The 26,923-nt window shown below is 37.6% G+C and overlaps 1 protein-coding gene across 1 annotated transcript in view; it reads right to left on the reverse strand.

Moving 5' to 3' along the window:
* The window catches only part of SRFBP1 (serum response factor binding protein 1), a 69,247-nt gene extending 60,084 nt beyond the window's left edge, over positions 1-9,163 (reverse strand). Inside the window, exons 1-2 of the mRNA XM_087926914.1 lie at positions 9,047-9,163; positions 5,810-5,894 (exon numbers count right to left, since the gene is read on the reverse strand). The gene's annotated coding sequence lies outside the window, so the exon portion shown is untranslated. The remainder of the gene's footprint in view (positions 1-5,809; positions 5,895-9,046) is intronic.
* Between the last annotated feature and the right edge of the window lie 17,760 nt (positions 9,164-26,923).

Below are 26,923 nucleotides of genomic sequence, written 5' to 3' on the forward strand. Positions count from 1 at the left end.
TTACATTGTGATTGCAATTGGTGTGTCATGTGTTGAGACTACCCAGTGATTTTTTTTCAAAATAAAAGTCTCTAGGTTAAATTCATCTTCTGTACTAAGTTCAGCTAACAAATTATATGTGCCTTCTTCCACTGGGCTTGCCATAAGAATTGATAGTGTTTAATCTTTCAATTTGTTTTTTTAAACAACTTTAGAGCTGAAGTTCCTACTGTACAAAAAGGGCAGATATTGTGAAGGCAATGTTGATGATACTGTTTTCTTATTTTCTTTGCAGCCATACCCTGAGTTAAGGGTATGGCTAGAATAGGAAAAATGTTATCTGTGAAATGATTTTACTGTTTGTATAGTAGTGCAGTTAGTATTATAGAACATAGTGGTAATTAAGATAAGCTCGAGATGAAGATGACAATATACACCAATTTTCTTTGGCAATGTACTCTATGCCTTTGTATAGTATTTCCTTGCATATGTTCTTAGTGTAAATTCCTCAGTTCCTCAAATAATTCAAATCTTTCTGATGCATTCTTTTGTCAATCCTTTTGAACCTACTTTTTCATGCATTTTTTAAAAACCAACAAAATACATAATTATACTGGATCTTTATCACAACATAATTAGATTAGCACATCTGCTGTCACAAAACTCTGTGGAAAGTTTCATAAAGGAAATACACTGACAGTCTGAAATCCAGGGTGATTGATATACTATTGTACCACCAAATGTTAATAGAAGTTCCAGTGATTGTTTTTCCATGCTAGATCATATTTAGGCATCCCACTTATCTGGTAAAGAATAACCTTTGTTATTATTTGCATGTGAAACAGATAAGAATCAACAGAATTCATGGGAGGTTAGACTTGGATCTCTTGTGGCTGCACAATTACTCTAACCGATAACACATTTAACCCCACCTTCCAGCTCAGCCTGCTCAGTTCCTAGAGGTTCCAAGTTACAATGGTGCTGATAAAATGGAATTACAACCTGTGCCTGAAATTATAATTGTTTCATTACCCATGTGATCAATATGTCAGTCCACCCCCAAGGTTGCTTTAGCTCTCCCAGAATCTATGCCACTTTGGCCTCATGCCACCCAATTTTGCAGTTTTATTGGCTTGAAATCCAGACTTGGTTTTATTCTTGAAACATCTTAGTTAATTCTAAGTATCAAAAGCATTGGAAGCATTAATCAGATTTAATGGATATTCAAGGTATTTACTATTTTCTTTTGCTCTCATTAAGCACTACAAGATGCCTATATGTCATCTTTGTTGTGGGGTAATTGTAAGATATTCTGGGTGAGTCCTAAGAAAAATTATATGCAAAAGACAGATTGCAGTGTGAGAAATTTCATAATTTTTGAAGAAACTAAAAGAGAATTAAGAGCACAAATGAGAATTTAATACCTCTTGAATTACCAAAATTAATTCAGATTGGAGAACTTTTAGTGAAAGTACACAAACTTTCAACTTCAAGTAAAGGACCAGGAAAAGTATCAATCAATATGAACAAACAGAGGAAAAATAATGAAAAGAAAACCTGGGAGTTCCAAAGAAAATGAAAGTAATTACAGGAAAATTTATAAGTAAAACAGGAATACTTAAGCATATCCAGAGAAGAGATTAAACAGAACAAACGAGGTGTAGGAAAAGTGAAAAATATACATTAAAACCTCTTACAAATGAGATTATAGAGGGACAAAAAATGTTTTCCTATAGAAGACATGATCAGGAAGCTTTGCCAATAAGAGGGAGCGCCAGTGAATAGTAGATCAAGGGCCCTTACAAAGAATAGTCATAAGCAGAAGGAAAATGCTAATTGAATCAGGTTTCTTAAGAGACAAAGAGACATGATACTAATTTAGACTATGGAGAAAAGAGTATATAAGCAATAAGGTATATTTTTCTTCTATTGACTATAGCAAAACTGCTTGAGCCTATCATGCCAATAGACAGAATCTATTAAATTTATTGTATATATCAGAACCCATGATTATTCATCTGAAGAATCTTTTCAATCAACTGTAAAACTGAATTTGAAGAAACAGTTGGTTCAGAATATCAAAAGGTATGAATCAAGTCTAATTGTATGGTAAATAAAAGAATTTAAGGACCAGTAAAGATGACAACTGAATTAAAATAAAAGCAAGAACACTATTGGTTTGAGATAAGAAGACAGAACTGCTTTGTTAGCTGAAAATAAAAGAGATTTAGAAGTGCTCATTATGAAAGGGAAAATAGAAAGTGAAGAATCTCTAGGATAACATTAAATAGTAAATAAAAGGCAATGCTGACCAAGTACATTTACAGTTTACAGAAAAAAATAAAGGTGATGGATGGTGTTGTTTTGTGAATTAGAAAAAAACAGATAAATGTGACTTAATGTGGTAGATCTTTATTGCTTACCAGCAACCTTCTAATCTCAAAAATGTACTAATCAGCAACAGACTATGCTGTAAGTACAAGAGCAAAATTCTGTACAAGTTTCTCTGGCAACACTACTTAAAAATCTAACAATATGACCTCTCAGAATCAAGGGAACATAAAGGTGGCTTGCCCTCCCCCCAGTTATGTGCCATAATTTGTCAGCAGCCTGACACCTTTATATTAGCCAATCAATCAATTTGTATGTACAGAAGAAATGGATAAAAATCTGAGATCAGAAATGTCAAAACCCAACAGCTTTTGGGGAAACATCAGAATTCTGTCTTTGATCTGAAAGTGAAGATATTTGAGAAAAGGAATTATGAAGACTGATTAGACTGTGAAAAACATGAGATAAGATCCATTAGAAAAGTCAGTATCATTTCACATAGATTAAATATAGACCTCAAGCTGCTTATCAAATTGCATATGGCTATTCCCTATTCAGTACAAGAATATTTGTGTGTTACACATTGATACTTTATGCAGTACTGTCTCTCAGCTTTTCATTAATCTTTTTTCACTTCCTTTCTATCTCCTCTCTCTCCCAACAATAATCTACTTTTTCAGAATATGTAATTAATTCATTGATCTTAGACATGCCACAGAAATGCCAGCTTTTAAAAATCACAATAAGCTTACAAGGCTACTCACCAGAAACACAAAATTTCCTTTTTTATATAATTTTTGACTCAACTCTATCTTGCAAAGATAATTTTTATAACTGACCCTGATCTTTTACAAGTCAAAGAATATAAAGAATTAGTCCAACTGAAGCAAACTAATACCAAGTACATACTTCAATTTGAAGAAATGGATTGTATCCTCAGGTGGTTGATAGTGAGATGGACTACATCTATGAAGGTTGGCTGTGATAAAAGTGCGATAAGTAAGGATGAAAAAGCAGTCATAAACTTTGAGACACATTGTCAGCAGGAGGTGGTGAACTGTTGGGTCAGAATTCAATTCTACAGTAATCCAAAGATGGCATGGTGACAGGATGAGCAGAGACTATCTTAAAATCCAGCCCACTTCACTGACCGTTGGCAATGGTGCAGTGATAACACCAACAGGGAATAATCTGTATGGCCAGCCTATCACAAGTAAAGTTTCTGAAATTCTGTTTATTGAGTCACCAGAAAGAATAAAGTAATGGCAATCAACCTCTTTACATCCACCAAGAAAATTCATTGGAAAAAGAAATCAAGAGAAAATGTGTTATTGAAGAACAATACCACTATATCTGGAAGTTACTATTTAGGTACTGGAAAAACAACAAGAACTTTATCAAATAGGCATAAGTATTATGTTATAACTGGATTGAAACCTTCAGCCAATTCAATTGCTGAAATATCCAGAACCAAAATAAACATTTGGAGTTCACTAAAAACAAAGTGGAAACATGGACTATCTGCAGTAGGAATCAAGGAAAGCAGGATATTGTTAAATGATACAGACAAGAATAAAATTCTAAGAGAAAGTGAATAAAAGCTAAAGAAATAGTTGGGAGATTCTATGAAGGGTTACAACAAGCAATAAATACAAAGAATAAATATATACCAAAGAAGTATGTTATAATAATTGTTGGTGATGTTAATGAAAACATTGAACATGAATCTGGATTGGAAATGGAAAATTTGGATTAGGAACTCACAGAGAAGCAGGGCAATGATTGATAGACTACAGCGTAGGAAATGGACTGTGCACTGCTAATGTTTCAGAACAAAACTCAGCTCCATAGCTGGACACAAATGAGAAACATTGCATTCAATAGATTACATCTGATGTAGGAACAGATGGAAAAGCTCTATGTTGAATTGCAAAATGCTACCAGGTGCTGACTGCAGATTAGACCTTCACCTACTAATTACAGAAATACACATCAGTCTAAAAAAGACTAGAAAAGATATAAACCAAGCAACCTGGAATCCTTTCCAAAAGAATATAACTTTGAGGTTGGAAACACATTCATAGACCTGGACTAGAGAAGAAAGAAGATAAATGATTGTAAAAGGCAAAGATAGAAAGCACATATAGAACCAGAAGGAAATGAAGAACACACTGGCTGTCAAAGAAGTTCATAGCAATAACTAAGGAAAGAAAGCTGACAAAAGCTAGAAGAGATTTAGAAAAAAATAGAAACCATGACACATATTGTTCAAAAGAAGAAAGAATAAATTAAATGGATCTATCTCAACTCAGAGTACAAACAAACAGGACAAAATATCAGAATGAGAAAACAAGGAAACTGTTTAAAAGCATCAGAGAAATCACAGAAACTTTTCAATCTCATGTGAATATCATAAGGGATAAACATGGAAATGAATTAATGATGGAACATAATGTGAAAAAAAGGGGAAAAAAGCACAGAAATCTGTACAAGAAGACTTGGTCAGGTGGCATTTAAGAGAACCAGTGATGTTTGAGGAGGAAGTTAGAGGAGTTCTAAAACAACTGGCAAACTGGAAATCCATATATTACTCTTAAAGGCAACTGGCATGGAAATCAAAAAGATCATCAGCCAACAAACATTGGGGGGGACCCCAATAGCCTAGCTAAAAGATTGGCCTCTATCCCAATCCCTAATCAGGGAAATTAAAAAAATAATAATTCCAGGACAATAGCCCTATTCCACACATCAACAGGATATTGCTGAACATTCTGCAGAGCCTAAAAATGTGGCAATGAAATGAAAAAACAGGCTCCAGAACAGGAAAATACCAAACAATATACAGTAATATTATGTGGGTATGTTGACCATTCAAAATTTTGGAAGTTTTTCTTAAGGAATGAGCATACCTATCACCTGATTCTTCTGATAATAAATCTCTACAAAGCAACTGAGCAAAGGACAATGAGAAAATCATTGGTAAAGCGAATGGTTACTATCAGGAAAAAAAATCAGTCAGGACTGCATTCTATCACTATCTTTTCAGTTTAAGCACTGAATACATCGTATGGTTCATAGGTCTGAAACAAATAAAGGCTGGTGTCAAAATCAGTGGAAGGAACCTGAGATATACAGGCAATGCTACCTTGTGGTTGTAGAAACTGAGGAAAAGCTAAGAATGATCATTCTAGAAGTAAGATGGGATTTCAGTTTTTATGTGTCCTTGAACATCCAAAAAAAAGATGTCAAATGGAAAAGCAGAAGAATGTAAAACAATGAAATGATAGAATTGATTAACAGGTACAATTTTATACATTGTAGAATTGATAAAGATGGTGAGTGTGAAAAAGAGAGCCAGAAAAGAATAGGAAAGAACAAAAAGACATTGAAAGGTTTAGAAAAACTCATTCCAGTAGTTGACAACAGTAAAATAGCTGAGACACAAACTTAAATAGTGCAAGCAAGATAAAACTCTAGGAACTTAGGTAGTATTACTTACCTGAAACAGTGGGGAATTTCAAGACTTATTTCAGAATGACTTTTACTTCTTCATGCCACCCTGTATTTCCATTCTTCAGTGTTCTCTAAGATATATGGAAAGAGTATAAGCAGAATCCAGCTATTTATTTCCCCTCGGATTATAACTATTGCTTTGTCCAATCTTGTCCCTTTTTTTTGTGATGGGTTACTAGGTCAGGTGACATTCCCTCCCAGGAATTGTTCCATCTTCTTGTATTCTGGGGACTTTTTTGAGATGGCTATAACAGTAACAATAATAATTGTAATTCAAATCAAACATATTGTCAAATAATAAAAGCATGCATTGGCTAATCATGAAAATAATTGTTAAGAATAATGTTAACTGTGTATTCAATAAGATTGAAACTTATTGAATATACGGGAAACAAAAACATGAATATTGCAATATTGCAATAGTATAATAAAAATGCAAAGAGAATGCATTCAAGAAAGAGCATTATAATTGCTGTGAATTATTGAAGGGAAAATGAAAGGCACAACTGGAACATTAGAAAAAGAAACTGAAGGCTTGATTTTGGCTGTTCAAGAACAAGTTATTCAAACTAGTGCAATCAAGGTCAGAACTGAGAGAATATCAAATGATTTAAAGGGCAGATTGTGCAAAGAAGCAAAAGAAACAGCTCATATATTCAGCTTGTGCAAGAAGATTCGACTTAACAGTAGTACACAAAGTTATCTGCTACAATGTCCTACTAGTCAATGACTACTTCAGTTTCAACCGCAACAATACAAGAACACACAATAGATACAAATTCAATGTTAACTGCTCCAAACTTGATTGCAGAAAGTATGACTTCAGTAACAGAGTGATCAATGCCTGGAATGCACTACCTGACTCTGTTGTTACATGCTCAAACCCCCATTCCTTTAACCTCAAACGATCCACCATTGACCTCACCCCATTCCTAAAAAATCTGTAAGGGGTGTACATAAGTGCACCATCATGCCTCCCGTCTCTGTCCTATTGTCCCCATTTATTCGTACCTATTTGTTGTATTCTTATTCATGTTTATACTTATACCTATTAACTTGTAAATGATTGACAAATCAAATAAATAAATAAAATAAATAAAATAAAAGATCACAAAAATTTACTATAAGCAATGACATAATATGGTTGCCAAAATGATTCACAGGAACATCTGTAAAAATTATTGTGTACCAATAATGAAAAATTGGTATTCCAACTGTCTCATGGTTTCCAAGAATTGTACTGTTTCTTGGGAAAAGAGTTTGCTTATCATGAAATTCTGAAGGAGCTAAAGAGATACTTTGGGAGGGAGTGATAAGTATGCAGGGATAGCATTTCTTCTTTAAATTAGCTGCCTTTCCATTTATATTATCAAGGGCCTCTAAGAATGTTAACAAGTTAAATGAGCAAAAAGCCATCTTTATTGCAAATGGTTCCCTAAATTTACTTCTTTCATTTCTTTATCATTGAAAACTCTAAGTGATATCCTTCTGGTGTTGGTGCCAAGTTAATCGAAATTTCATTTCTATAATAAAAGTCCAGCATTGGAGCAGTCAGCTGGGACGCCAAATGCATAATTAAATATTTAAGGCATATTTCTTTTCAGTCCTCCCATGAATATATCAAAATTCTTATTTAATAGCCCAGCAATTTTACTGATTTTATACATTTGTATTTTTTAATAATTGTTGCAATCTCTCTCCACTTCCACTCATATTATTTTGTATGCAGTAATGAAAGTTTGGGGTTGAGTATTCGTCCCTACATTTCCACCTCTAAAATATTGTTCTGGAACATGGCATCAACATCTATTTACTAATGTTTTTATAAGTCTCTCTTTTTAGCATGAGGCTGTTAAACTTTATAATTCTGAAAAAATAATAAAACAAAATAATCAGGATTATATATAATGTATCAATTAAATATGGTGTTTTGACCAAGAAGCAGTAGAACATGTGCTTTACAAGTGACTTTGTAGAAATTATGCTTTAAGCAGGATGAAATCTAAGAGGATCACATCATGTATGGTTCATATCTCATCATTAAAGCAAAAGTTCCAAATAATTTAATGCAGTGATATTGATAAGACATCCCTCACGCTTTGAGGGAAGTATGTCTTAAAGAATTATTTATGTGAACTTAGGCACAAGGGAAAGTTTCTCAAGGAAGCCTCAGTCTGGCTTTGTTGCCTTCTGAGACTATGAAAGGGGAAGTATAGCACATCCAGAAGGCACACAATTTTGTGAATGTTGCCTTTCAAATTACAATAGATAATTGTGTGAAATTAATCACAGTCCAGGAATTACTTTGGCTAAGGGGAAGGGGAGGGGAGGAGACAACCATGTGTCATTATTTTCATTGCCTCCTGACTGACATGATTTAGTGAGAAAATATGCCTGTGAGATTCCAGTGGAGTCACTATGCTAAATATAAAGCAATGAATTTCAGAAATAGTGTCTGAAAATCTGTGAATTTAGAACAGCTGTTTTTATTGCTGTATTTGCTTGCTCTGTCTTTTCCTGTCACTTAGTCGGTTTTCTACTGATCTAAAATAGGATCTTGATTCATATGTCAGTGTAATAACATTTAACACATGAATGCCAAGATTTGTTTTCAATTTTTTCAGAGATAAAAACAAAAGCAGAATTAAATGAACTAAGTATTTGATCCAATAGAAAGTACACTAATTTTAAAGGTACACTAATTTTAAAGGCTATGCATATCCTTTAAAGGATGAATTGATAGTCAAAGCCATTCTATTGTACTGTATGTATTAAATAAAGAAGTAAGAACAACAACAATAATTATTATATTATGTTATATACCATGGAAGAAAACACCAGTTGATCTCAAAATACATGGACTTACAGGAGATGAACTTCAAAATATCTGGGGAGCATGCTATTTCTGCCTTATTTGTGTTCTGTCTAGGAGATACTTTAATGACCATTCCAATCTACCCATGGAATGCTAGGTAATTAAAGAATTAATCTTTTCATAAACTGTGTAGTTTTAAATATCTGACATGTATTAATAATTGGTTCGAGAATTTAATATAGAGTATATTAGTAGTATTTGTACCACCATGATACAAGCACCAAGCCTTTCATATAATGCATGTACAAAAGAGGCAGAACTTGCATTGCTTGATGTGAAAATAATGTCCATTTTCAAACTATTAATCTAACTATTAGACTATTCATTATACTTATATTGGGTACTCACCCATATAGCAACTTTTGGGGTCTCAGCATTACATGAGATTCTTAATCATGATATCTCTTAAGTAGTGTCAGAACTGCAGCAATTCCATAGTTAGATCTTTGTGCAGCTGCTCTAAATATTCTGAGATTGCAGTATTTATTTAGACAATGATTAAGTTTTTGACCTCAGTCTAGTGCCATTAACCCAGGCAGACTATTAAACATTCTTCAACAAGAATAAATATAGAAAGAGTTCTTGTTCCAGGTAAACTTTATCCAGGGACAATGGTTTCCTAAGCTTTCATACTACATATTTGTATCCTTTGGATCTGACTCCTGCTTTCATTTTTATAATTCAAAGTTGCTGTACTATTCTTACTTTTGGTCCCAGTTTTTGATTATAATTTCTAGGCTACTAGTCTTGCAAACAATTCCTACAAGCTTAGCCTACATGTAAAGTTAACATACTAATATTTTAGCATTTTTATTTGTGATGACATTATCAAATTTATCAAACCTATCCTAATTTAACAATTATTGAGTATTTCAGTTGAATAGTTTTCCCCCCCAGTTTCATAAAGTTCCTGAAAAAAAGAAGCATGATTTTTTAAGGATATGGATCCCAAATCTGTTCAGAGGCAGTCAATTCCAAATCATAACTGCTAGATGAGAAAAGACTCTAAAATGTGAGATGTCTATTCTGATACAGGAGAAAACTGACTTGGATTGCAGGATCAAGATGAGCATACAGGAATATGAATTTAATTGATCTTTTAAATTACTGAGTGCCTGTTCATATAACATAGAAAATGAGCCTATCAGTTTAAGATTGCAATACTCCTTAAGTTCAAGTAAGTGGAAAGTGGAAAGAAAAAAAAATTCTGGACTCTAACTGGAGTACAGGTAATCCTTGACTTGCAAAAGTTCATTTAGTGAACGTTCAAAGTTACATTACTGAAAAAAGCGACTAATGACCATTTTTCACACTATTGCAGCATCTCCATGATCATGTGATCAAAATTCAGACTGTTGGCAACTGTTTCACATTTATGATGGTTGCAGTGTCCCAGGATCATGTGATCACCTTTAGTGAGCTTCTGACAAGCCAAGTCAATGGATAAACCAGATACACTTAACAAGCGTGTTATAAACAACTGCAATGATTCACTTAATAATGTGGCAAGAAAGTTTGTAAAATGAGGCAAAACTCATTCAACAAATATCTCACTTAGCAACTTAAATATTGGGCTCAATTGTGGTCATCAGTCTAGGACTACCTGTATTGCCTGCCAACAAATTAATATAATTGTTAAAAAAATATTAAGAACCTCCATCTTTTTGACTTCATCTTTTTTTTTCCATGGCCTATCCCATATCCAAAATATTTACACACATGGTAAAAAGTCAAGATGATTTCATATATGGAGAAATGGAGTAAGGAACTAATGAGAAAATTAATCAAGAGATGATATGATATAGAATAGCACCCTAAATTTAAAAGAAAAAAGGTACAGTATGTGCAACTGATAGTTTCCAGTCAATTGGCAGAAGATATGACCAAAAATTTCCTAGAGAGCAGACAGTGGATGATCTCCAATAGAGAACAAGAAGATCATCATTTCTTGAGGAAGCTGTGTGAATGTAGACAAAAGAAACTATGCAGATTCATCCTACATTAGGTCAGGTTCTTGTGCTTTTACCAGTGAAAGTATTTTAAGAAAGTTTCTGATTGATAAAAGGTCCCAGATCTTGAACCACCAATATAGGAAACTTCTGAGACTATTTTGGGTTCATTAAATTAATGTAGCCATGTTCTAAAGCTAGTTTGAAAAGCTGAAAAAAAAAGATGAAAATGGATAAGAGCCTTTATAGAAGGCTACCATAAAGGAAACTAAAGAAAAGTCCCTTTGATTTGATTTATTTATGTGTGCTTGAAGGTTTTATTTATTATACTGTGACAGACAAAAAATATTCAGAAAATCTTATTAGTATTTTTTCCTCCAGTTATACAATGTAAACATAAAATTTTATGACCATTTCAGGAACTGAGGAATTCAGGAATAGAGAATGAAATCTCTTTGTCTCCTATTGTCTGTCTCTCCGTCTTTCTGTCTATCTATCTTCAGCCAAATTTAGCTGGAAAATTTATGCTGCCTTGGAAACTATGGAAGTTGAAATCCACACATCTTAAAGTTGTGAAGGATGAAAAACACTGTTATAGAAGAATGGAAAAAGACTGAGATGTTAAGATGTTAAGAGGCAATTGGTAATCATGGCACCTTTGCTTCTGAAGTTTTTGACTTTAAAGGTATTCAGTGACATTGATTTTTTTTTTCTGAATACAGTTTGTTGTTAATAGATACTCCAGGCATAGTATGTAATATAGCTTTGATGGTGACAATTACTCAAATACCTGGCTTCTGGGATATGAGGTATTATTTCAGCTTTCTCACATCTCTTTCTGTTTCTCTTTTTTTAATTTTAGAAGTCCTGCAATCTTTTTCTGCTTCCCTTATCCTTTGTGACCTCTCAGCAGTCTTGCCAATTGAAAATGAAATAGACATATTATTCTTTTGAAATAGTGATTTTTTTTTCTTATACGGCAGTATTCAGCCTGCATGGTTTTCTTCCCAAATGCTACATTTTAAAAAGGCATCTTTAAACATGAAAATTTAGAAGAACCTCAGGGTATCCACTCTGTGTATCAGCAGTAATAGTCTGACTATAAAGGTTATTGTAAAAATTAATCTATAATTTACTTATTAATAAGATTTATAGCCTATTGCAATCATAAATACACACTTGCAGCTAACAACTGGAGGAATAACTTAATAAATAAGAAGAACAATGCAATACTTAACATTAGAACTATACCTGGTGTCAACACCCAAACACTCTTTAGAACAGCTTACTTTTCTGTTGCTTTTGAAAGCGGTACAGCACGGAGGTGGTATTCAGCAGGTTCTGACCAGTTCTGGAGAACCAGTAGTGGAAATTTTGAGTAGTTCGGAGAACCTGCAAGTACCACCTCTGACTGGAGATTTTATAGTATCCTTCCCCTGCCACACCCACCAAGCCATGCCCTCAGAACCGATAGTACAAAAATTTGAATCCCACCTCTGTTACAGCATTTTCTTTTGGTTTCACACACACAGTCACAGAAACATCCTTCTGGAAACAGGGACAATTACATGTTTCTTCCTCTTGACCAAAATTGTCAGTAATATTGTGGACTGTTCAACTCAAGTATCATATCTCATACCACATAGAACAATTCTGTACTGCAAATATTCTCAGGAAAAACTGCTTAAATTGAAAGAACCTGAGTAAGAGAACAATCTGTTCCATGTAGTGACAAGAAATTTATTTTATGGCTATGCAGCATTTTTGATAGCAACAGAATGATAACTGAGGGAAAAATCATTTTCATCTTCCTCTTAAACCTTTTCTGTTATTGTAGTCTCCTTATCTACATTATTGACTTGTTCTCTCCTCAGAGTAAAAAGAAAATGCTGGCAAATCATTCACTAGAGAGAAACATTTTTAGAAATGTTAGTCCCTCCTTCAGGACCTGGTACTTCTCCAGTTTCTCTTACCCTTCTTCCTGATGTTGATGTTATTTGCTACTGTTACATCACCATTGCTCTTTTCTGGCCATTGTCTGCTACCAAAATGTCTGGTTGACTGGCCAGTACCTGCCTGCCTGTCTTGATCTGGAAGTTCCACAGAATTTTAGTTTTCTTATGTTCAACAACATTTTGTGGGATCTGCTATCTAGATTTAGAAGGGCCTAGCCCAATTCTGTACAGATGTTCCTGTACACAATGCTAGGTATAGTACTTGGTTGTGCCGTTCAGTGTATGCTGTTCCTGCCTGCATCTTACACCCTGCCACTACGCTTTTGACTATCTCTGAGGCCTCTCTGCATAGTCTGCACCTTTGATCCTGTTTAATGTGGTAGACTCCTGTTTCTATGGATCTGGTGCTTTGCACTTTTTCTTGTGCTGCTATGATCAGTGCCTCGGTGTTGCTTTTTAGTCGAGCCCTTTCCAGACATTGGTAGGATTTATCTTTCTTTTGATGGCACAGAAAGTGCAGAGTCTTATCTTGCCATGGAAATACTTCTGTTTGATCTTCCTCTCACATCTGCTGCTACCCAGACTTTCTCTCAGCAATTCATCTTTGGACACCAACTTACAGATATATTTCTGGATGCTCCAGGCTTCAACCGTGACTGGGTTTGTCACTCACCAGACCTTGATTGCCCTCTTTCTGCCTGGTGTACAATCTGGATGTTGTACTTGGGGTGGAAATCTCCGTATATTGTGAGGAGTTTCTGGGTCTTCACACTGGCATCTTTAATGTCCTTCTTTGGCCAGCTCACTATATTAGTTGGGTATCTGATGATTGGAAGGGTATGGATCTAGGTCTTCCCATTGAGCTGATTCTTCAGGACTTGTCTAATCTGTTGTGTCCGCGCAGTCGCGGATACAGAATAGCCTGCTGTTAGTAGCGTGGGGAAATACAGTTACTTAATTGGCTAATGGCATGGCAGGCCACTGCTATATAAGGGAACCCACCAGCCATTAGCCAGCGTGTGTTGCAGTTGAAATTGAGTATTTACCAGTAAAACATTGATTGCAGACCCTTGTCTCTGGCTCCCTTCTTTCCCATGACACAATACGATCCTTTAGTGTATGTTGGATGTTGCTGTCTCTTTTGCTTTCTCTCATGGCTCCCTTGTTCACACACACACACACACACACACACACACACACACACACACATCACTTTCTCTCTCTCTCTGTATATATGTGTGTGGGTGTATGTGTTTGTGTATATACATATGAATGAAACAACTATTAGTTTTCTTTTGGACCAGGTTCTCACATTGCCCACACTTGAGTTTGGCATTTGCTAAAAGTATTCTCTGACCTAGACATTGTGATTTATAAAACATTGTTTATGGCTTAGTCTACCCCATTGTAGTTCATTCAATAAGCCATTATAAATGATTAAATTTTTGTCTTTTTCTTGTATATCTAGTAATACATATTTACAAGTCGAGAATCTGAATCTTATTTCTTATGTATCACAATTTACATTTGATTTTGTAAAGTCTGTTTTTAATCAACTTTAGCAAGAGCTATTGTGAAATTTTTCCTATGTAGTTAAAGGAATGTGTGTGTGTGCGTGTGTGTGTGCGTGTATGTGTTGTAAATAAACATCAGAAATAACATCCACTGCCAGTAAAACTAATGCAATATGTATATATCTATTACATGTCTTCATCTTAAATTCCTGTGTGAACTTTATACATTATTCAGTGTTCAGTCAGGCTAACATACTTATTGCTTCAATAAATGATATTAATTTTTTATTGCACTTCAGCACCTTTCGGAAACCAGGTTAGTTAAAGATACTTGTTTTCTTTCAAGCTACTTAATACATTTTGGCATACGTATTTCTACTATAATTAAAAGGCCCTGGGGTCTGTGAAAAAAGGTCAATATTATTTAGCAAGTTGATATATTATTAGAATTATTATTCTGCTTGAGGATTATACTTTGTTTTATCAGTTAATAGTTTTTACAATTTGGAATTATGTTCTTAAACATTTTGTACTTATAATAATATAAAAATTAAGCTCCCTTTTCTTCTCTATTTTTCTGTATTTTCATCCCAGAATTCCCATCACGCAATCTGATATTCATTGCATATTCATTTCAATTCCATTTGAATGAATTTTGCTTTCTAGGCTCCTTCTGATATGCAACATACTAGGTAGCAGCTTTCTGGGAACATTTCAGTTATTACTACGGTAACTAAATTTGCAGGATCACATGTAGTTCCAGAAGTTCTGGATGGGGTTCAGGCTACCAGATTTGGTTTGTAAGAATTGTGGCACCATTAAACGGCAGTAAAGAGTTGCAGAAAGCAGTAACTCTTTATTTCTAACAAGTTACCATCTGGAAACTCTAGATATGATATTTAGAACTCCCCCGCCCCCCAAATGGCTAAAGCCTTTGGAGATTTTAAAGGGTTTTTCCACCCCACCTTTACTATTTTTAAAAATAAATAATTCAACTTAGCAAATATACCGTAGTTAACACTCCTTCCTGTTTACCTTGTTTTATATGGCCTCCAAGACTGATATGTTTGAAAGGGATGGCCATAGAAGCTGATTAAATAAGTAAATGAACAAATTAAAAATTCTTTGAAGGATGTTTCCCAAACCCAAATTTCCAATTTTAATTCCCATCTGGTGGTTTATTTCTGATTCTTTCTCTCTTCTTCTTTTTTCCTCTTGAATTTATCCTTCTTCTTTGAGGGAAATGGGTGGTCTACAAATATGAAATGAATAAATAAATACATTCTGACCCATTCTTACTTCTCCCTGAGATTTAGCTGCTTTTGGCTGAAGAATCTATCTTTTGAGCAGTATGATATAGCTTGGAAGAATCAAAATTGCTTTTTATCTCTCTACCTTTATACTACAGTTTTGTACAATAAGAAATCTATTTTCAATCACAGAGAATTGAGGAAATTAATTTTACATGTTTAACCTGAAGACTTTTCTCCCTGTTAAAATACTATTTTTATTAAGACAAAGGGAAATCCCAGAATTCTCCATGATATAGCTGGCTGGGGAATTCTGGGTGTTATATCTGGGAGGACGGTTCAAGAACGGAGGCAAGACTCAGATAGTAACAAAAGCTCTTTATTTGTGACTTCAGATCTGAGCAACTAACCCCAGCCGCAGCAGCCCCTTATATAGGGCTGGCTGCGGCCAGGCAGCCAATGAAGGCGATTTGAGTTTGCCACTCTTGGCAGGGCCAATCGCGGCAGCCCATTTACTGGCCAACCGCATCAGTCTATGGCAACCAATCACGATCGGCTTTCAGCGGGCCAATCAGATTTGCAGGCTACGAGCCTGCTAGTCCGGAACACCCCTCCCCTCTCGGTTCTGTTTAAGGGGTTGAGTAATATAGTCTTGCAGGTAAGCAGGTCTTTGCACCTGTCTGCCTGACTTATGCAGTTCCGCTTGACCCTGTTCAAACCCGGGTTCAGATGGACTGCTTGCTGGATCAAACAGGAACGGTGAACCGGTGTCATGGTCAGGGCTCTCCTCTGGTGCCTCTGGGGTGATGAAGTCCTCAGCCTCGCTGTTACTGTTCTGGCTCCCGGGGCTTGCTGAACCTGCCTGGTTGCTGCTTCCTGGTGAAGCATTCGACTGTCCAGTCTCAGTTGCAGCTGGTGAGTGTTGCCAACCATGGTGCGGTGATCTCGGTGATAGCTCGGAATAGACAGGTGTTGGTTCTAATTCTGAGTTCACTGCTTCCCCTCCCCCCCTAGTGTCAAAGTTAGGGTCAGGGTTGGAAGATGTGGTTAGTCTGGAGCGCAGTTGGTCAATATGGCGTTTCCATGGTCTGCCATCAGTGGTGAGTAGACGGTAGGAGCGGGGGCCTGTAACTTGAGTTACCTGGGCAGGAATCCAAAGGGGATCCCCAGAAAAGATTTTACGAAAACAAGGTCTCCTACCTTGAAAACACGGTGCTTGCTGCTGGAACCCAGGGGCTTTTCCAGGGTGTAGGCAGGGTGCAAACGATCTAGAGGCGATCTGAGTTTCCTGGCCATCAGGAGTTCAGCTGGGCACTTGTTGGTCGTGCTGTTTGGTGTGATGTGTTGTAGGAGCAGCATTCTAGTGACTTTGTCGTGGATGTTGCCTTGATCCATTTTCTGTAGGGTTTTCTTTGTAAACTGAACCATTCATTCAGCCCGGCCATTCGCCACAGGATGAGCTGGCGATGTGAGTGCGTGTCGGATGCCCCGTTCCACTAAATATTGTTCAAAGGCTAAGGCAGTAAATTGGGGCCCATTGTCAGAGACCAGGACATCTGGTAACCCGTGTGTGGCGAAGAGTCTGTTCAGTTTTTTAATGACCGCCTCAGTAGTGGTTGCTTTCATTTTATTGACCTCAAGCCAGTTTGAGTAGGCATCAACAGTTATTAAGAAGGTGTGGCCTCTCGTAGGTCCCGCAAAGTCAATATGAATGCGAGACCAAGGACCCCTGGGTGTTTCCCATTCTGTTGGTGGGGCTTTAGTTGGAGCTGAGTGGTTTTCCTGGCATTTGTTACAAGAGGCGACCCAGGTTTCGATTTATTTATCTATACCTGGCCACCAGGCGTAACTTTCATACGTACAATGCCCGGGTGTCCATTGTGTAGCATTTGCAAGACCCTTTTTTGTAACTTAGTTGGTACAACAACTCGGTCTCCCCACAAAACACACCTTTTTTGTGAAAAAAGTTCCGTTTGTCTGTTTTTAAATGGCTTAAACATTTCCTTAGTGTCATAATCTGGCCATCCCCTCTCCACCCAGCCAAGAACTCGTGCCAAACAAGAGTCTCTTTTGGTTTCAAAAGCGAAGTCTTGAGCCGTTAGTGGAGGTGATGGCATTGTCTCTATTTGCAGTACGGGGAGTGTGGGAGCTGGGTCTTCCTGTGGCTCGGGTAGCGGTGAGCGGCTCAAGGCATCTGCGTGGGGAATAGATTTCCCTGGGCAGTACTTTAATTGATAGTCGTAGGCAGCAAGAATTTCTGACCATCGCGTCATTCTGGGGGAGAGAATGTGTGGAGTAGGTTTGTCGCCCGCCAGGATCCCAAGTAGTGGCTTATGATCCGTTATAATAGAAAACGGTCTCCCATAAACATATTCATGAAATTGTTTTATTGCAGAGACAATAGCAAGGGCCTCCTTATCTAATTGGCTATAGTTTCTTTCTGTTTTTGATAGAGTTCGTGAAAAAAATGCAATTGGTGCTTCTGAGCCATTTGGTAGGACGTGGCTCAGGATGGCCCCTACCCCAAATGGTGAGGCGTCACATGTGACAGTCAAAGGTAGTGTCTCGTTATACTGAATTAGTACTGCCTTTGAGGTAAGGAGCTCTTTTACTTGCTGGAAGGCGTGTTCCTCCCGACGTCCCCAATTCCAGGATGCCCTTTTATCGAGTAGTCTATGAAGCGGCTCAGCAACAGTCGCCTTCTGGGGCAGGAAGATGTTATAAAAGTTAATAAGTCCCAGGAAGACTTGGAGGTCGGTTTTGTTTTTAGGTCTTGGGGCATTTTTGATAGCTGCCAATTTTTTTTCTGTGGGGTGGATTCATTGCTTGTCAAGGAGGTAGCCAAGAAACTCCACACTTTCTGTGCAAAGCTGGCACTTTTCCTTCTTAACCTTGAGGCCAGCGTTTTTGAACCTCTGTAGGACTGTTCTGAGATGTTTTTCTAATTGGTTTTTTGTGGGTGCTGCTATTAATACGTCATCAAAATAGGGCACGACCCCTTTTATCCCTTGTAATAGTCTCTCCATCAGGCTTTGAAAGATGCCTGGGGCTACGCTTACACCAAACTGGAGCCTGTTGCATTTGAATGCACCACGATGTGTGACTATAGTTTGGGCTTCTGCAGTCTCGGGATCAACTGGTAGCTGTTGATACGCTTGGGCCAGATCTAATTTTGCGAATATTTTGCCACCCCCAAGTGAATGCAGGAGATTTTGAACAACTGGCACTGGGTAGGCGCTCTGCTGTAGCACGTGGTTGAGGGTGGCCTTGTAGTCACCGCAGATTTATGGGGGTGACGATTGGTGTCTCCCATCGGGCGTGGTCAATAGGTTCTAACATGCCTTGCGCAATTAATTTGTCCAGTTGCTCGTCAATTTTGGATTTAAGAGCAAAGGGAACTCGGCGTGGCTTTAGACGAATGGGTGCTATGTCGGGGCAAAGATTAAATGAAATGGGGGACCCCTTGTACTTGCCTAGGCTTTCGTTGAACACTTCTCGGAAATCGTGGATGAGAGCCGCCTCCCAGTCATTGTCTTCAGTATGATGGATGCCAGCCACTCCGATTCCTAGTGGCGCGAACCACAGAAGACCCAATAGACTTGGCCGGTCTTGGTCTATGACGGTGAGTGGTAGAATTGCCTTATGTCCCTTGAACGAGACCTGCACATGGCGGGTACCTGCGACTGGAATCCGGTTGCCTTGATAGTCTTTTAGTATGAGTCTCTGACTGCTGAGGTCTTGGCGTCGGATGTTGGGGACCAGCTGCTTGAGTGTTCTCCAGGATACCATGGATAGTGATGACCCAGAGTCGACTTCCATGTTGCATGGTTTGTTTTCAATCGTGACCTCTACTTGGATCTTTTTAGCGTCAAGTGATGAAGCGTGGCCGATGGTGATGGTTTGATGAGCCTCCTCTCATCTGGGGGCGTCGTTAAACCTTCAGGGTCTGCTGTACTGGTTCCACTGGTTGCTAGGGCGGTCCCTCTGCATGGTGGCATTGTCATCGTTTCTCTTTGGGCTGCTCCCTCTCCGTCTGGGGCTGGAATTTCTCTTGTTTCTGCATACCTTCGCGATGTGTCCTCGTTTCTCGCAAAAACGGCATGTGGCATCTAAGAATCTGCATTCGGATCGGGGATGGTTTCCCCCGCATCCGGCGCATTGGTAGTTGGCTTTGCGGCCCTGCTGGTCCCGTTGCTCACGTTCTGACCGGAGCCTGTGGACTTCTTCTTCCTCGCTGTCTGAGGATGACTTGACATCCTCGTGATGGGCGGTTGATGTGTACTTGTCTGAAAGTTTCCCAATATTGTTGGTGGGTTGGCGGTTGGTCCCGCTGGTTCGACGCATTCATGCTGCCGATTTACGAGTGGCTTCGGCTGCTGTGGCGTCTGCTATGGCATCTGCAAGCGAGATGTCTCCCTTGGCCATGATCTTGCTCTGGACGGTTGGGTCTCTGAGGCCAAGGACGATGCGATCTCTCATGGCTTCTTCAAGGTTGGCGAAGCCACACAAACCACCCAGGTTCCTCAGGTCTGCCACAAAATCCCCAACGCTCTCACCCTCACATTGGTCCCTCTGGTAGAATTCATGCCTGCAAATGAGAGTTGGCACGGCTGGGGCGTAATGGTTGCGCAGGATGGGAGCAAGGGTGTCCCAATCCATGGTTTTAACTTCAGCTGGCTTGGCTAAGGCTTTAGCCATCTTAAAAATAGCTGGTCCACAATGGGTTAGAAAAAAGGCTCGTTTCTTGCTGGGCGTGGCATCTTTGAGGTTGTTGGACTCCAGGAACATTTGAAATCTGTCCATGTATGAATCCCAATCTTCGCTAGCTGGATCGAATGGTGTGGGTGGTATAGCGCTGCTGGCCATGTCGCCGTCGTTGCGCTCTGTCAGCCACGTGTTCCTTCGGCTAGCTCAATTCAATAGCTTCTGTTGCCTCCGCATCCCATCCTCGTCGCCAGTGTTATATCTGGGAGGATGGTTCAAGAACGGAGGCAAGACTCAGATAGTAACAAAAGCTCTTTATTTGTGACTTCAGATCTGAGCAACTAACCCCAGCCGCAGCAGCCCCTTATATAGGGCTGGCTGCAGCCAGGCAGCCAATGAAGGCGATTTGAGTTTGCCGCTCTTGGCAGGGCCAATCGCGGCAGCCCGTTTACTGGCCAATCGCATCAGTCTATGGCGACCAATCACAATCGGCTTTCAGCGGGCCAATCAGATTTGCAGGCTATGAGCCTTCTAGTCCAGAACACTGGGAGTTGATGTCCACAAGTCTTAAGGTTGCCAAGTTTGGAGACTCCTGATTTGGCTAAAAAGAACCAGTGAGCTTCCACTTGTATTTGAACCTGGGTTTTGCAAGTCCTAGACTAACACCTTAATTGGGGACCCACTCTGATTCTCACTGAGAAACGTCCTATTTCTGCTATCCTTTGATTCTGTCTTACTTTTTAATGTTGGTTTACCTCGTGCCCTTGCTTTCTGCATTGACCCTCAGTGTAATTCTTGATCTTGCCAACTGGCTTTTATGATAGCTGAGTTCTGATTTCTGGCTCCCCTCAAATTTCTGACCAGGATTAAAATCTGTTTACAGATAAATTCAGAAAGCCAAATTACAGAAGCCTTTCCATGGTAGCCACAGATATCTTTTCACAGGGTAAAGACCATCCATCCAGAGTCATCCTTCCATGATAATCTTAAATTTAGTTTTCCTAAAAAGATTAGGATTTTTTTAGCTTTTCAAAATCAGATCCCCCATTAGGAATTTGTGTAGATTTTCCAGCATGGTCATAAGTATTATTATTACTATTTTATGAAATGTTTTAAATAGCAATTAAGATATAGGCTATAAAAGACATTACTGATAATTCAGTAATATGCAATAAATCACTTCACTACTTACAACATAGGAATATTTTTCATTGATTGCCCAGAAAAATAGTGTCTACACATAGTTTTCCAACACATAAAATTGTTAAATGGAATATGCTGGCTAATGAGACAACAATGGACAATGTTGTTGATTTATTTTTTAAAATCAATGGGATGCTAGCATGTCTCCTTTGAAACAGAAAGAAATCAAAGCTGCAATGATTGTCTGGCTCCTAAAGACTGCAAAGAAACCTATATACAAATTCTTGGAATACATTTAGTTTAAAAGAAAATGTTGACCTTTACTTTGCTCTTACAAAAAGAATACAGTAAAATTTGCAGAAAATGTGTATCGCAACTATAAAGTATTTAAATATATGGAACCTACTGAAACTCTCAGTTTCCCAGACAATATGCTTAACGAAAGTGATGGAGTATGCAGTTTCATATATCTGGAAGCTTCTAATATATATTGTGAGTGAGATGAATGGTCTCTAAATAAGACATATAAATAAAATAAGATAAATTGTGTGTTTGTGTGTGTAGTTGTAATTTATTTGTAATTTCTTAACTGTCATTACAATAATACCATGAAAATTCTTGGCTCTAAAATAGGGAAACAAAATCATATAATTAATCTTCCCTCCATTTTTAGGAAGTTTTATAATGAAAAGTAGTCATTGTGTATATTCAAGTTCTACTCATATATTAAACAGCAAGACATTATTTTAAATCTTGTAGCATGATAAACACCCCTTCATCTATAATTGTATAGATCCTCTTTTTGAACAATAAATTCTGTTCTAATTGTCTATGACAGGGGTTCCTGACCTCCATCCATGGACTTACCCCAGTCCGCGGCATGTCAGCAACCGGTCCATGCAAACAAGTGAAGCCCCATTCATGGGATACAGGCAGCATGCAAAATCACGCACCCTCCGGCTCACAGAAAAGCCTTTCTCCATGGAAGCAGTCCCTGGTACTCAAAAGGATGGGGACCACTAGTCTATGGAGATTCTCAGTCATCCATATCATGGTTTCCCCAAGGCTGCTTTTTCAAGAGGCAACTGAACTTTCTTGTTTTTCTTTGAAGATATTTTGCTTCTCATCCAAGAAGCAAAACATCTTCAAAGAAAAACAAGAAAATCCAGTTGTTTCTTGAAAAAGCATCTTTGGGACATTCTGTTCTGATTGTTACCCTAAGGAGCTGGGTAGAATATTCTCATCCCAGAGAAAGTGTGCTTGTCTTCCTGCACCTCAAAGTTATAGTTTTAGTTCAATGTGAGTGTGTTTGCATGTGTACATGAAGGCACACACATTCATAACATTATCTTACATAAACGCTTTTACAACTACAGTTCCGTTTAACATCTTATTTATATAACATGGGCCACTAAATAATAGTCTTGAAAGGCAAAAAGACCTTGACTATTTTACCAATTTAAGAAGCTTGAAAATTCTCATGCTGTTCATCCATCATTGTGAATTTATAATAATTTCCAGTGAACTTATACTGGATTTTCAGATACGTTTCCCTCCAGGTATAGATCATATCCAGCTTGCTTCACAGACTTCATGCTGTAGGAAAAGGAAAAAAAAATATGACTATAGGTTTTGGTTGATATAGTTTAGCATCTGGAATGGAGTTAGCTGGTATTTAAATTTTGCTCCTTACTAGAGATCCCATCCGAATTTCTCCATGTCTGTTATTTGAATTAATGAAAGCTCATTCCAGTGTTAAATGAAAGAGCAAGCACAGGAAAGTCTAATTCTCATTGTCTTACAACAAAAGGCAAATGATTTTAATCCTTCCTTAATCTCCAATATAAATTAAAAGCTAAATAATCTGAACTTTATTTTTCAAATTATATTCAGATTTAGATATGACATGTTATTTAGCTTTATCACATATGGATCACTGCCCATAAGAAAATACTTTTCCATGCCTTTTAGCCACAGGATGAGCCTATTTTAAAACAAATCCTCACTCCAGTGTCATCTTTATTAGTTGCAATTTCAGCATAACCTTCCTTTGGACTACAGGAATGTCTTACAAAAATCATAGTTAATTAATTACTATCCCTCTCGTGCTCGCATAGTTCTCTGTAACTCATTTTGAAATGTGGCTGATGGGCAATTGTCTGGGTGTTGCCTTCTTCTGTGCCTTCCCTGAACTGTGCCAGCCTGCATGCTTGTATCAACTCACAGAGCACCTCTTGCACATCCCCACAGACTGACCCTGATATGCGCCCCCTCAATACCTTCTCTAAACCTGTTATGCCCTTGTTAGAGTTGGATTCTGAGGGAGAGGAGGAACAGCCAACAGGGAGTGGAGCTGTGGCGCCCAAGGTTGTGGAGGAGGCTGGGGAAGGGCAGAGGCTGGCTGGGCAGTCAGAAGAAGAGGCCCATCCCCTCTTCATCCTAGGACATGCAGGGAGGAATGCAAAAGGAAACAACTAGGCTTACAAGAGTGGCCATGATCCCCCTCATTGGTTGCAGCTGGGAAGAATAGTATATAAGAGAGACGGTTAAAACACAGTGTTGCCAGAAGCAAAGTGTATTTTATTTTGGGCTGAAGTTACCTTGGTTGGCATCCTTCCAACAGACTGTGCCTTGTTATCTCCTTGAAGTTGGTAGTTACTTATCTTGGTCCATTGTGGAATTTCTTTCATTGTAGTTTGTTTTAGTTTTTAATTTCACCTCTATCTACTCATTAAGTTCAGACTGTATTGCTTTCTTTTGAAGACTAATTTTGAATAATTTTTATCTCCAACTGAGAATTATTGAGCAGTGGGGCCAAGTTGGAGGCATTAAAGGATATTTATTTATGTTTTGGATTTTGTTACATTTGTGTTATTCTCTGGGTCATCACAGACCCACATAGTACCTCTAGTGTGCTCTCAAGCACTCTTCTTGACACCTGTTCTGCATTGCCACACATCCTCCCCAACCTGTGCACCTCCTGCCTGCTATCCTCAATCTATGCAGCATTTCCTCAGCGCCCTCGCATATTCTTCCTAATCTGCACCACTTCCTTATGCATCATTTCTGATCTGTATGGTACCTCTTACCCGCAGGCACTATTTTGACTCATACCATTCCCCATGTGCCCTACCTGACTTGGTCAGCATAATCCCTAGGAGTTCCCAATCTACAAAGCAACCTACCACATACCATTCCTGACCTGAAACCTTGTGTAATCTTCCCCACCTGGCAGCACATCTTTCCTGCCCGCTAGCCTTAGACTTGTAAGCTCATGCTGGCTTTTCCATTGACTTCTCCCTGCAAGCTTTCCACAAGAAAAATAAATGGAAAACTGCAGGAAACTGAGGGAAGGAGGGAGGCAGGGAAGGAGGAAGAATTTCTGATCCTGCCAACTTCCCCAAAGATAACTCAATGGGAAAGCTGACAGAAAGTCAGAAGTCATTTCTACTCCTACTGCTTTTTTGCCCATGCATGGCCATTCTGTTTCTCTGTTTAGATAAGAAAATATCCCTGAAATGATGGTCCCATTGGGCATGGGTTGTCTAGTTCCACATTAAATTTTCCCATGACTTGCCACCTTGAGTAATTTTCATCTCTGAACCAAAGAATAAGTATGAAAGCAATTTAGCCCCCCTTTGTTTCACTTTTGCTTGTCTTAAGGTTTTTTTTCTTTTGGGGGGAGGGAGGAGGGTATTTCGTCTTTATAATAATAAAATACAGACTTTATTTATTAATTTGATTTACTCGGCTTCCTATTCAACGTATGATACTGGGCAGCTAACAGTCCATTGAATAAAATCAACAATAATGGGAAAAATGATTTAAAATACCACAATGTGTTTGGAGCAATTTAATAACATGACAACCAGGAACACCAAGGCAGGGTTCACCCAACAGCTTGACTCAATGCTTGGAGAAATTCATGCAGGGCCAGAGCTGCATATAAATGGTTCTGTCAGCAAAGTTCATGTAGTCAGCAATAAAAGTCCTGTAGGCTGTTGTACTGTAATCAGAGTGATCAATCACACTGTAATCAACATCATTTTCTGTTAGTTCCAGTGATTTAAGCTGGAAGTATATTTGGTATAAATGAATGTTCAAAGAATGCCACCTTGTATAAGTTTAGGGATTGCTTGTTTTTAAACTACAACTATTTGCTGCAGTTTTATTTGCTTGTTTTTAAACTAGCACTATTTCCTGCAGTTTTATATTACTGGGAACATTTTAATACAAAATTAAATTTATTTTAGGGTTGCTTGAGATATTTGATGAGTTTTATCATCATAAGTCAGAATAAAGGGGCAGCTATCATCATTCTAAAATGTTATTTCTAATCTTAGATATTAAAGGGAACAATGGAATAATTTGCTAAAATACAACTGAACTTAGAGAAAGTCTTTAAAACTTAGGACATTCCCTAAAACCAATTAAAAAACCATGAACATGATTGAGTTAATATATATTTGAGCATGAAGTTAAAAAAATTTTTTTTTACTTCAAACAAGATTTTTAAAGAACTTATTTGATATTTTTGTAACTTCCTTGATTGCAGCTCTTCTGGTCTGCATACGGAGAATATCACCAAGTAACATTCTAATGTGAGCTTTCTAGAAAACTCAAGATTGAGTTTTTCTTTTAAGGTTTGTGCAGGCCTACTGAACATGGATTTAAGTGGCTTTAACAAATTCATCCAGGATTTTTCTATAACATAGTTTGTAAATGTGGGGATTTGACTATTGCTAGTGAGATATAATGAATGACATTTCATATCTGTATCTTTGTTTCGTTGACATATTTTATCATACCACTAATAGTAAAAGTTGAGGAATCTAACTGTTCTTTAGCATGCCTGGTAAATGTTTGAATCTCTTAAAATGGCTTGAAAAAAATATTAGAAAGAAGCAGCCTGTGATTGGCATCAATTTTGTTCCCAGCTTCCAACTTCTGTCAACAAAAATATATCTGCATGCAGCCAATGCACATTGTAATTGCATATGTCTAATAAACAAAAATGTCTCTTTATGAGCAATTAAGCACTTGGTTGTAGGCCCTCGTTTTTCTATAAAGTCTTTGATTAATTTAATTATCTGAAAAACACAACTTTGGTCTGCTCTTAAAGCAGTGTTCTTTGTTTTGATGCTGGCAGGAAAAAAGCTGGAACAAATTAATGATCATATTTAAGAATTCAGAGCGCAAATTGAAAACAATTAGAATAATTTAAATGTTGGTAATATCAGGCATCCCTAGTGGAATATTTAAGAAGGCTTATTAGATTTAAACATTTTTGTCACATACCACTTCTAGTCTGCAGATTTTGTGTACTTCATATAATTTCATATAAGTTTTAAAGATTTGCTTCTTCAGATGTAAATTTATTTTTCAGGAGTGAGTTTAGTTATTTCACTCCTTACAAATCCATGGAAGTTGAAGACTAGTAGGACCAATCTCTATTTAGTTTTCATACTTTCCCAGAAAAAAAAATCCTCATTTTTGAAAATGTAAAAGAATTGTAAAAATGTAAAAGATTTTTTTCTTTACATATGAGAAATGTCCCACATTAAAACAACATAATTCTTTCTACAAATGTTGATTCTCCTGTTCAGTACTTCTTGAATTACTGTAGAACCATTCTCTTTATTTATTAATTTAATTAACCTACAGATCACCCAATTACATGACAATTCTGGGCAGTGTACAATGAAGACAA

This window comes from Pseudonaja textilis, chromosome 2, assembly GCF_049901715.1.
Source record: "Pseudonaja textilis isolate UNSWEBS1 chromosome 2, rPseTex1.2, whole genome shotgun sequence".
Lineage (NCBI taxonomy): Eukaryota > Metazoa > Chordata > Lepidosauria > Squamata > Elapidae > Pseudonaja > Pseudonaja textilis.